We start from the raw sequence: 12,040 nt of genomic DNA, 5'->3' as shown, positions 1-12,040 counted from the left end.
ACAGGGATCTTACAATTTTGAATATCTGCATTATTTGATTTTCACTGCTTCTGTCTCAAAATTCCCTGATTTTCCTGTTTTCTCTTTTTTAGAATTTGGTAAAATACTCCACTGCTGGGTTTAGAAACTGAGGGTGTCGGTATCATTTCTCCACTCTGGATTGGATGAAGAAACCTAGTGTTTCTTGAACTTATCGCTCATGTCATAGATGCCCTGTAGAGCACACCAGCAGAGAATTGTAGTAAATTATGGGATGGGAAGTGTTTGGAGACATGGATGGGTTGGTTAATAGATGATTTTTGCCGATGGGGATCTAGATCTTTCTTTTATCACAGATACTGCCTCATCTGCAAAATGTATGCCTTTTTGTGAAACCTAAGAATAATCAGTAAGTTTATCATTTACTTTGTTAGTGGACTTTGTAAATTGGCAGACCAAGTTTGCTTTAGGCTGAAAGAATTTTGGTAGTCAATTAATCAATGGTAAGAACTTTGGAAAAAGTCCATGCAATTTACTTTTGATTTTATGATAACAGGAACTGACCGACAGGGACACTCTGGTGGCTAAATGCTGAATCTACAAACATATTAATTGGTAGGAATGACAGCATTCTTCTGAACATCAATGTGACTCTTAATCCTATCTCATGCCTCTGGAATGGACAACAGTGCTTGAATCCAAGTAGTAAATTATAACTTTAGATATCAGAAAAAAATTAAACTGATACTCTGTTAGACTCAGGTCTTTTGGATATTATTCCCTACCTTTTTGTCAATGATAAACACAAGAGATTCTGCAGCTGCAGGAAATCCAGAGTAACACATACAAATTGCTGGAGTAACTCAGCAGATCAGGCAGCAACTATGGAGTGGAAAAAAGAGTCGATGTTTCAGGTTGAGACCCCTCATCGGGACTGGAAATGAAGGGGGAAGAATAACCTCCTCATGCACTGAGTGGCACAGTGGTGTAACTGGCCATGTTACTCCTCTTAGTTCCAATATCCTAGGTTTCATTTTGACCCACGGTGCTGTAACTGCGGAGTTTGTGACTACAAGGGTTATCCCCTTATTCCAAAGATGTGCTGGTTAGTTAGTTCCTGTCAACTGGCTTTAGTGTAGGTAGATGGCAGGAGAATTGGTGGAGTTGGTGGGTGTGCAACCTTATTCAATAAAAAGTCTAAATAGCTTAGTAAGTTATAATTAGTGTCAATCAACCTCTAAATGTGAAAAATGTTTTACGTATATGGAGCAATGCACAAAAGTTACTGGAGGAACTCAGCAGGTCAGGCAGCATTTATGGAAAGGAATAAGCAGTCAATGTTTCGGGTCAAGACCCTTCATTCGTACCGGAAAGGAAGAGGGAAGATGCCAGAACGGCAGTGTGGGGGAGCGGGAGGAGAAGAAGTACAGGATATAAGATGTTAGGTGAAGCTGGGGGGTGGTGGAGGGGGAAGTACAAAGCTGGGAAGTGATAGGTGGAAAGGGCAAAGGGTTGGAGAAGAAGGTATCTGATATGAGGATAGTGCACCATGGGAAAAAGGGAAGAAGGAGAGGCAGCAGTGGGAGGTGATAGTTATGTGAGGTGAAGAGGTAAGAGAGGGCCAAGGGTAGGGAATTGAAGAAGGAAGAGGATGGATGGGGCATTGGTTATTACAGTAAGATGGAGAAATCGATATTCATGTAATCAGATTGGGCGGAATCTGAGTTGTTGCTCCTCCAACCCGAGCGTGAAATCACCATGGCAGTAAAGGAGACCGTCGAGCAACATGTCGGAATGGGAATTGGGATCGGAATTAAGGTGTTCGGCCATTGGGATGGAGCTAAGGCGCTCAACACAGCCGTTCCCCCAATCGACCTCGGGTCTCACCAATATACAGGAGGTCGCATAGGGAGCATCGTATACAGTAGACAACCCCGACAGATTCGCAGGTGAGGTGCCCTGTCACCTGGAAGGACTGTTGAGGGCCCTCAATGGAGGTGAGGGAGGAGCTGGATGGACAAGTATAGTACTTCTTCAGCCTGTAGGGATAAGTGTCAGGAGGGAGATTAATAGGGAGGGTGAATGGACAAAGGAATCACGGAGGGGACCATCCCCACGGAAAGAGAAAAGTTGGGTGGGCGGAGGTAAAGTACCCGCAGAATACCTTGTGTTTACATTTATGGAGGTTTTTCAGTTTTTGACCATCCCATACATCATGGGCACCCTGTCACCACAGGGCTATGGCATGAAGTTGTCGCCAGTGCTGATCCGCGCGCTAATACAGTGAAACGTCGCAAACGGATCACAACGTTTGAAACAGCGGGTGCAGATTAAGCAGGGGTTGGTCTATGCAAAGAATAAGATTCACGTTGAATATCCGACGCGAGTTCTCGCTATCTGCGAATCTGAAAGAATTCCAGTGTACGGGCGAGGATCCCGCAGTACTCGGTGCATCCACGCCGTGGTTAGGTTTCCCCTCAGCGCGGCGCAACGTTTACCATCAGGCTCTCTCAAGCAAGGCAGAGCCCCATGCTACATGCTGGCATTTAAAAATCAAGACACTGCAGCAAATGGGGCTGTAGACTGAGGTGGAAGACAGGGATCCGACTGATCAGGATCCCCTTGTGGTGCGGGACTCTTACCTAGTGAGGTTAAGAAGCAGTTCGCCTCCCGCCGGGAAGAACACTTAGATGAGATTGAAAAGAATCCGGACCAACGTGATGTGAAATAAATGCATCAACTCTTTCCCCCATTGGAGTCAAAATACCTGTGATTAAACATAGTTCTGATTTACAAAATAAAAGCTGTCAAACGAACCACGACAAATAGTTACAGGGATAAAATAATCAATTAACATGAAAGACATGAAACCGTGGCTTGGGCTCATTAAGAACTGTTGCTTTGATTTTTAAACGGGGAATGTGAAACAAAGATAAATCTGCTCCAGGTTGCGCGGCTGCTGAATGATTGAAATGGCAAAGAAATCACGGTGTTTGTAATTGCCCAGTAATTTCATCTCCAGTGCGCAAGCGTCCAAAAACCCGAACTGAAGTGTCGGCAGCGCGCAGCGAAGGGCCAGGTTAACCGCCGAGTGGCACTTATAATTGGTATTCCGCCCTCTTGTCGCCCACGTGAAGTTGGACGAGGGCTGAGCTGAGCGCAACGCTGCAGAACGCGACCCGAAGGCAGCACCTGGCTGTCGAGCGTGCACCCGGCTGGATGTGTCAGTGGGGAGAGTCGCATCGCAGCGGTCCCAGGGCAGAGTGGCGAGGGGTGAGCGGCAGGGCGATTATTCCACCACCACCACCACCACCCTCTTCCTCCTCATGTAGCGGAATGACTCCGGTGATAACCAGCATGGGATGAGCTTGGATTGGGATGCAGAGGTTATCAACCGTTCCAATTTCAGAAACACTTTCCCCTTCCACGTCCGTGGGAGAAAACAAGCCGCCAGTCTGATCATCTGCAACAGTGCACGAGAAACTGGAGGCTTCCTGCTCCCAGTCAACTAGCCAGCAAACAAGCGTCATCAGTTACTTAACTTAAAATATCTTGGCAAAACCGCAAGCAACCATCCTTTAACGATTTGTGAAGTGGTAGAGTAGACGGCTATCGTTTATGGTTTTGTGAATGTATGTGTGAGGGGGGACTAACAGGATTATTCGCTCGATGGTAAGTTGGTGAGTTTTACTTTTTCTTCTCTATTCTGTAAGTGTACTGATATTTTAAGTAAATATAATAATCGGTACGATGATTCCGTGAATCCTTTACAGGCAAGTGCTTTAAGCTAGGCTGACTCTAATATTGCTGTCAAATGAGATCTGGCTGATTGTACCGTTACTAATTCACGGCGGATGAGTCGGTGTTACACGCGAGCAAACTTTTATTTTTCTGTGCATATAGAAGTGGGAGGTTTTGCATTAAATGATTCGAATAGATCATGCGCTCGGTTTTGGGAGACTGGCCGTCATTTCTGATTTGCTCAGAGTAGTTTTGCGCCTGCTGGCAAAGTCAGTCGATTCCTTCTGGCAAAGGCTCCAGAGAGGGGACAACTTGGAAAATTGCCTGCATTCTTTCACTGGCACGGCAGCGCCCGATCTGCCGCTTCGTTGCATGAACTGTGCAGCTTTCGGCTTGGAGCAGGACCAGATCGGTTTAAAACCTCGTCCCCGCATCAGCGCCTACCACCACGCACGGGCTGTTAGCGCAGGTCTGCAGCGCCAGTCAGTGGCACTGATAGGGGGCCACGTATTAGACACCCCGCTTTGTGGTGTGATTGCAGCAAGTTATGTTGCTGTGTGGCGTTGTGTTGCTGAGCCGCTGCTGCCGCCGGTGGGTTCGGCCAGCCGTTCGCTGCTGTCTGCCTCGGCGGTACTCGGGTCTTTGCAAAGAGCTCGAGAGCCCCCAGTGGTGAAACTTCGCATTTCTTCCCACCGGTAGGTATAGCTGATTTAACCATTTAACTGTACGTGTCAGTTTTGAATTCTCCTTTCCGCAGTTTTACGTGTGTGTGTGTGTAGCGCTTACATGCACTCAGTAGCCAATCTATTCGGTACAGGAGGCACCCAACATTGCACACACACACACAGATGGCATGAGAATAGAACGATGCGCTACTGGAAGCCATCAATGGGCCCGTCCAACTTCTGCTTAATCTTTGCCCAAGCCTTTCAATTAATTATATTCCTGCTATTTTAATGTCGCTATGCAGTTTTCTTCCTTAAAGATAGTGTTTTATATATCTATTAACTGCTACAATTTAATCTGTGCCCATCACAGTGCTGGCTAGATCCAATATGTGAATAAATACTCATCGCCACTTCGTTCTTGTGCCATCAGGTTACTACAGCTTGTGAGTTTTGAGTTGTGATCTGACGTAACGGTTCCTGTTAGATTCTGGTAAATTAAAGTGGAATCCATTTAATGTTAATTGTGGAAAAAATAGATTAACATGGGGTTGATGGTGTAAAATCTGCATTACTACTTTCTCTGATAATGCTGTGCATGCATATTCTAGCTTAAATTTTATTCTGTATGTTTATGTGTAGTTTGAAAAAAAGAAATATCACTGTTTGAAGAATCAACGAGGATAATAATAATGTTCAACCTGGGGGAAAAAAAAGTTATTTTGATTTTCAAGCAACACACAAAAAATGCTGGAGGACCTCAGCAGGCCAGGCAGCATCTATGGGGAGAAAATGTACGGTCGACATTTCGGGCCAGATTTATGATTTTTCACCGCAATGTTTGATTCAATGTGTCATGTATTGTTTTGCTCTAAATCAGTTAATGTCAGTGACTGTTGCTACACTTCAGGCCTTTCATGTGTGACACTAGAGCAACTACAATATCACACACAGCATACTGTGAATATTTTATTGTGACTTTGGCAAATCTTTCTTCCTGAATTGATTTCTGCCCATTTTTCACTCAATTTAAAACTTGAGTACAGTATGTGATATGTGAAAGTTTACATTGTGAATGTGTTTTATCTCACTATTATTTCCTGATTATAAAAATTGTTTATAAAATTCAGTAAAGCATTAGGTAAGACAATTAAGAAACTTATTATCCAATTCCAGTTAAAGCACTATTCAGAAGTGTTAAATTATTTTCTTCAAGCAGTTATTTAGGTACATAACTTTTATCTCTGAAACAGTCTACTGTCGTGAGCACTGTCCATTGGAATGAGAGTGGTGAGGTGTCAGGCCCTAAAAATAAGGCCTGTTTGGTCCCAAGCAGTAGCATGAGCACTCAACCTGAAAGGATAATGTTCTTCACTGAATCCTTCACTTCCTTTCTATCACCAGGTAGCATTTTTGCTTTTCTGGAATATAGCAGTTCAAATTGAAAATGCCGATACGGTGGTGAGAGAATATTATCAACATTTGATTTATGCTTAGTTTACCATTTTTCCAGCAAGTGTCAGCAGGTTAATAATTAACAGTACAATGCTATAGAGTTGCACAAATGCAAATACATCAGGATATATTAAACACATGACTAGCATGGTGAGTTTTGAATCCTAATCAATGTGATTGTGTCAATCCAAGCAGCAGTAAAGTACTTCTAAGCTGTGATGATGCAGCATCAAGCCCATCGTCAGAATTACAAGCAAGAAACCAAGATAACACATGCTTGGTGCATTACAAGACTACTATGTGCTTATCCCCCCCAGCTCTACCCACTTTATACTTATGACTGTGAGGCTTACACAGCATCTAATGCCATATTTAAGTTTGATGATAACGTTGCTGTTGGCTGAATTAAAGGTGGAGATGAATCAGCATGTAGGAGGGAGATTGAAAACTTGGTTGAATGTTACCACAACAATAACCTCTCCATGTCAGCAAAACTGAAGAGCTAACTATTGTCTACAGGAGGAGGAAACTAGAGGTCCCTGAGCCACCCCCCATTAGCGGATCAGAGGCAGAGAGGGTCATTTCAGAGGATCTGTCCTGGGTCTAGCATATAAGGGACATTACAAAGGAGGCATGGCAGTTTGACAAACTTCTACAGATGCAAGCTGGAGAGTATACTGACTGGTTGCATCATGGTGTGGTATGGAAACATCAATGTCTTTGAACATTAAAAACCTGCAAAAAAAAGTAGCTGATGCAGCCTAGTCCGTCAATGAGTAAAGCCCTCACCACCACTGAGCACATCTGCAAGGAGTGCCTTTGCAGGAAAGCAGCATCAATTATTAAGGAACCCTACCACCCAGATCATGCTGTCTTCTCACTGCTGCCACGAGGAAGAGGGTACAGAAGCCTCAGGACCCACACCACCAGGATCAGGAACAGTTACTACCTCTCAATGATCAGGCTTTTGAACTAGAGGGGATAATTTCACTCATCCTCACTCACCCCAACACTGAAATTTTCACAACCTATGATTCACTTTTAAGGACCCTTCATCTGACGTTCTTGATATTTATTGCTTAGTTATTATTTTGTTTTCTATAACTATTTGGTTTTTTTTCTCTTTTGTATTTATAGGTTTTTTTTGGCTTTTGCACATCGGTTGTGTGCCTTATTGTATACAGTTTTTTTTGTATTTACTATAAATGCCTGCAAGAAAATGAATCTCAGGGTCGTATATGATGACATATATGTACATTGAAAATGTACTTTGAATTTAAGCAGCTTTACTTGTAACACTTAATGGGAACAAATTGTCTACATTTTAAACACACATTGTAGATTTTTAATTTATTTTTTAATTCAATCTTAGAATTGGAAAAAAAAACTTATGAATTTAACCTTTTTTCGATTGATGTTATTTGATACTTAATTTGTTTCAAGTTATTTAATTCCATCTCCCTATGACTTCATCTATAATTGCACACTTTAGATCAAAAGTGGGAAAATGTATTGAGTACGGAAGAGCTGTTGCGATAGTGCTAAGGATCTGTAAATGCTACCTTAACACTTGTCTGTTTCATGCCAGCTTAATAGAGTCATAGAAAAGTGCAGCATAGAAATAAGCCTTTCAGCCCATCTAGTCTGCTTAGTCCCATTGACCTGGACTTGTACCTTGGCCCTCCATACCCCACCCATTCATGTACCTATCCAAGTTTCCAGTAACCGTTGAAATTGACTCTGCATCCACTACTTGCTCCAGCAGCTTGTTCCACCCTCTCACCATCCTGAGTGAAGAAATTGCTCCTTGTGTTCCCCTTAAATTTTTCATCTTTCACCCTTACCCCAATCTCAGTGGGGAAAATCCTATTTGCATTTTACCCAGTCTACACCCCTTGTGATTTTGTGTACTTCAATCAAATTTTCCCTCTTTCTCCTACGCTCTAGGGAATAAAGTCCTAATCTATTCAACCTTTGCCTGTAACTCAGGCCCTCAAGTCCTGACAACATCCTTATAAATTTTCTCTGCACTCTTTCAATCTTATTGATATCTTTCCTGTGGGTAGGTGACCAAAACTACACGCAATACTCCAAATTAGGCCTCCATCAACATTTTGTACAACTTAACATTCAACTCCTGTACTCAGTACTTTGATTTATGAAGGCCAGGTTTCTTTGCGACCCCATGGTCAAAAGACTCTCAGTTAACTGAATTTGGTTAATTTTCATCCAGAATTCAAAATAAAAAATAATTTGAGGTACAGTTACATTGAATGCATTCATCTACTGAGTTTAAGCAATCTTATTGTTTTCTATTTGAAGATTGAGCATGTCTTCATGTTGTGATGTTAGGATATTATATTTAATTTTTAAGTGCATTGATATTTCTGAAGTTAATACCTCCAGTTTCTATATGCTATTGTAGAAATAGTTGCATTTTTATTTAATAATTTGGACTTGGATTATGAGAGCAGCTGCAGAATATGAACCAAGTAGTAAAATTAAATTGGTTTATCATAAATGTATGCACATGTATGTAAATATATTTGCAGATACACAGACACTGCATATTATTCAGTTTCAGTATCAGAAGTCTGTAAGTAAACTAATCTTCAGTCTTTTGATACTAAGCAGCAGCTTGTGTGGAAAATTTCTAACCCAGCTGTATGCAAATTGTGCTGGACTGGGTTTAAGTTCATAGCTCCAGTATACGTATAATACTACAATTTGAAGAAAAGGGAATGGATTGTACATCTTAGTGTGTTATCCAATTCTTCGTACAGTTAAGTAAAATAATTGAATGTATGATGTATGTCAGGGTAAATTAATCTGAATATTCATGAGTTTACTGGTTTTGTAGCTAATTTCAACTAAGTGAAACCAAGTAACATTAGAATTTTATAACTAATAATTTAATCAAATTTATTTTTAATTTTCACATTAATGCATGCTAGTAGGAATTCCTGTTCGTATTCCATTTACAGTGGAATGACAGAAGATCAGATGGATTGCCACTAGTATGTCCTTGGCTTCAGAACTGCCAGTAGGCTCAATATTTTAGTCAAGCAATTTCTAATTGCAGCATCTGGGACATAAAAACAACGTCTAGCAGCATTTGCAGAAAGCCCTGTTGAGGGGGTAGAATACTGCACACCTGTTGCAGATGTGAATCATAATATGATGCAGATTGTGGAACAGAAATGTGTACCGCATGCATGTTTTTTCAAACACTGAAATTTAACTATATGTGTACCAAGCCTATTTTGAAACATGTATAAATTATTCATGTATAGTACAGTTGGAAGGATAACCCAGGTATTGAAAAGTAGTTTTTGACAATCCAAAATCAATTCAGTCGTGAGCTCCGTTAATAGATTTATTTTCTCAATTGGACGATTTGTTGGTTGTGAACTTTACAATAGAAAAAGTATACTCCTATTTCTCCCTGAAACCCTTTTGTATTCTCCAGCTGTGGTCCAAGGACACCTGCCCTCTTTAGGTCTCTTATGACTTGGCAAAGGAGATTTGATAAGATGAGCCAGAATCTTATTTCCCTTATGACCCTCAAGATAGAATTTTCTTTTTTTTTTTGTCTAGTGTTGATGCTCCACCTAGTGGAAAACAGACAGAAATCATTAATTGAGGGATCAAGATTAAGTGACAATGTTTTGAGCTTGGAGTTAGGGTGCAATGCAACTGGTTGAAATAATTGTCTGATTTTGAAGATCTCGTCCTTAAAAGCCCAATTGCCAGAAATCCAAGAAATTTGTATGTAACTTAATATTCTAATTTAGCGAAACTTGCTAATTCATCTACTCATTGTATGATGTGGTTCATAAACAATATCTGTTTTTTAAAAAATTATACCCAGAAATTGTGGTCCTTCTGATGGTAAAATGTCGGTAATGGCTGTCAATTTTGATGTTGCATCATCTGCAGCAGGTTCTTGGCAATACAAATGCAGTTAAATGTCGAAATATGAAAGATACTTCAGTGACCTCTCTATTTGTCCACTGGGTGTGTTGATGTCTGTCACGTACAATCAGCATTGAACTTTTTCATGGTCTTAGTTTTATCTTTTCTTTTAAAAAAAAAAACAGGTGTTAATATTTTAAGAATGACTAGGTTAACCTTGATCAGATTTAAATGTATTTTCCGTGTTGTACCCGTTGGATTATAGTGTTTAATTGTTATTGTCTTTGCAGATTTAACAATTTATGCCTGATAGTATTTTTATAATTACCTGTATACATGTAACTGTTCAGTATGTTTCCAACTGATCACTGTATGTGTATGCAATTGTTCAGTGTGTCCCCTAGTGTTACAGTTCTTTGTATTAAAAGCTCAAGAAGCTTCTCAAGTGTTGCATTATTTGAATAGGGGCTATCTGATTGGTTGACCCTTACCTGCAAATTGAATGGAATGTTTCTTATCTATGGAGTATAAGGAGGGATGGCCACATTGTTCCGCCACCTTTTCTTTTAGCCTTTAGATCCTCTGTTCTTAGTTTCTAGACTTCTGAAGCTCTGCATTTCCAGCTCTCTTTGTTCTATTAGTGCTTCTTAATAAAATGATAGTGAAGCAACACGTTTTGTGCCTCTTTCCTGATTTCTGAATAGAATCTTGGTTTAAAAGCATCAGAATCCAACATAGCAAATTATAATTATTGCTGAACAATCTCTCTAGTCCGGGAAAAAAACACTAATATCGCAATTTTGAAGTTTCATTCCTGTAGAAGAATTTTTTAAAATTGTTTTAAATCATAAAGATTTTTATGTTTGTACTCTTCAGTTTCTCCCTTTAATCCCAAGTTTGTCTCAATGTTTATTTCACATTTTGTATAGCAACATAATGATTTTTTTTAACCATCTGATTTGCTGTCTTTAGCTGAACAGATTGAACAAAAGACTGTGATCAGAAGGAATAGTGTAAATCTCAGACCATGCTTCCAAATAAAGTCTCAAATTAAAAGTAACGTGGGATTGGAAGAAAACTCTTCTCTGAAGGAGACTGATGTGGCAACCCTGTTTGTAGTCCAGTGTTGTTCATCACTGCTTGTCACAAAATGCAAGTTGAAATTAAATATTTTTTGAATCGTGTTGAGATGTTTTCCACTTCCACTGCATGGGTTTGGGTCCTACTTGAGTTATTATATGTGTCATAACAGGCTTTGCTTAGGCTTGTTTTGTATTGGAATTTACAGAATGCATATCATGAATAAAAATTGGAATTTGCAAGTTAAGCTCCTCTTGCCTTATTCTTAGTTTCTTTTTAAAAACTGTTAAGGATAAGGGGCTGCCATGGTAGCGTAGCACAATGCTGTTACAACTCAGGGTTTGTAGTTCAGTTCCGGCACCTTTTGTAAGGAATTTGTACATCCTCACTGTGAAAGCATAGGTTTCTTCCAGGTGCTCCAGTTTCTTCCCACAGTCCAAAGATGTACCAGTTAGTAGGTTAATTTCTCATTGTAAATTGTCCTGTGATTAGGTTAGGGTTAAATGGGTACGTTGCTGGGTAACGCAGCTCATTGGGCTGGAAGGTCTTTTTTCCGCACTACATCTCTAAATTAAAGTAAAACAAATTGAAGAGTTTTTGTTTCTGAAATGTTCGTGCTATACATTTTGTTGAGTGTGATCTTCTACACTTTCCTATCAGATTCTCCCTCCTCCAGCCCTTTATCTCTTTTCACCAGTCAACTTCCCAGCTCCCCTCCCTCTCCTGGTTTCACCTATCACCTGCCACCTTGTGCATCTTCCTCCCCTCTTCCCCCTTGCTCTGACTTATCTTTTTTTCCAGTCCTGATGAAGGGTCTCAGCCCAAAACATTCACTGTTTATTCATTTCTTTAGAGGCTGCCTGATCTGAGTTTCTCTAGCAGTCTGTGTGTTTTGTTTTGGATTTCCAGCATCTGTAGATTCTCTCATGTTTGTGACTGAATTTAGTAAGTTTTACCTCCTTTTAGTAACTGATTCCATGTAACCAGTGAAGTAGGAAAGCCAGTCATTTCGTTGTGGCTGTATTCAACCTGTTCACAAAGAGCTGCATGGTTATTAAATTTTATTGCAAAGGTAGTTAACTTTGAAAAGATGATTCAATTTATTGATAGGTTTTCATAATACTTGATGGTGCATGTAGAATACTTTGGGGAAATCGCTGATGACACGGCCATAGTGGGGTGTGTCAGGAATGGACAGGAGGAGG

General features: G+C 40.4%; 1 protein-coding gene across 13 annotated transcripts in view; it reads left to right on the top strand.

Annotated features, from left to right (window-relative positions):
• The first annotated feature begins 3,045 nt into the window (after window positions 1-3,045).
• Window positions 3,046-12,040, top strand: part of LOC140729646 (leucine-rich repeat-containing protein 4C-like) — a 1,048,826-nt gene continuing 1,039,831 nt past the window's right edge. For 11 of the 13 annotated variants that reach the window (XR_012099387.1, XM_073049655.1, XM_073049659.1 and 8 more), the window contains exon 1: window positions 3,046-3,651. The gene's annotated coding sequence lies outside the window, so the exon portion shown is untranslated. Of the gene's footprint in view, window positions 3,660-4,321; window positions 4,416-12,040 lie in introns of those variants that run through there. The other 2 variants (XM_073049650.1, XM_073049652.1) reach the window with 2 other exon arrangements.

The sequence above is a fragment of the Hemitrygon akajei genome, chromosome 6, assembly GCF_048418815.1.
Source record: "Hemitrygon akajei chromosome 6, sHemAka1.3, whole genome shotgun sequence".
Taxonomy (NCBI): Eukaryota; Metazoa; Chordata; class Chondrichthyes; order Myliobatiformes; family Dasyatidae; genus Hemitrygon; species Hemitrygon akajei.
Note: the sequence above shows the minus strand (reverse complement) of the source record. Positions and strands in the feature narration are given on the sequence as shown.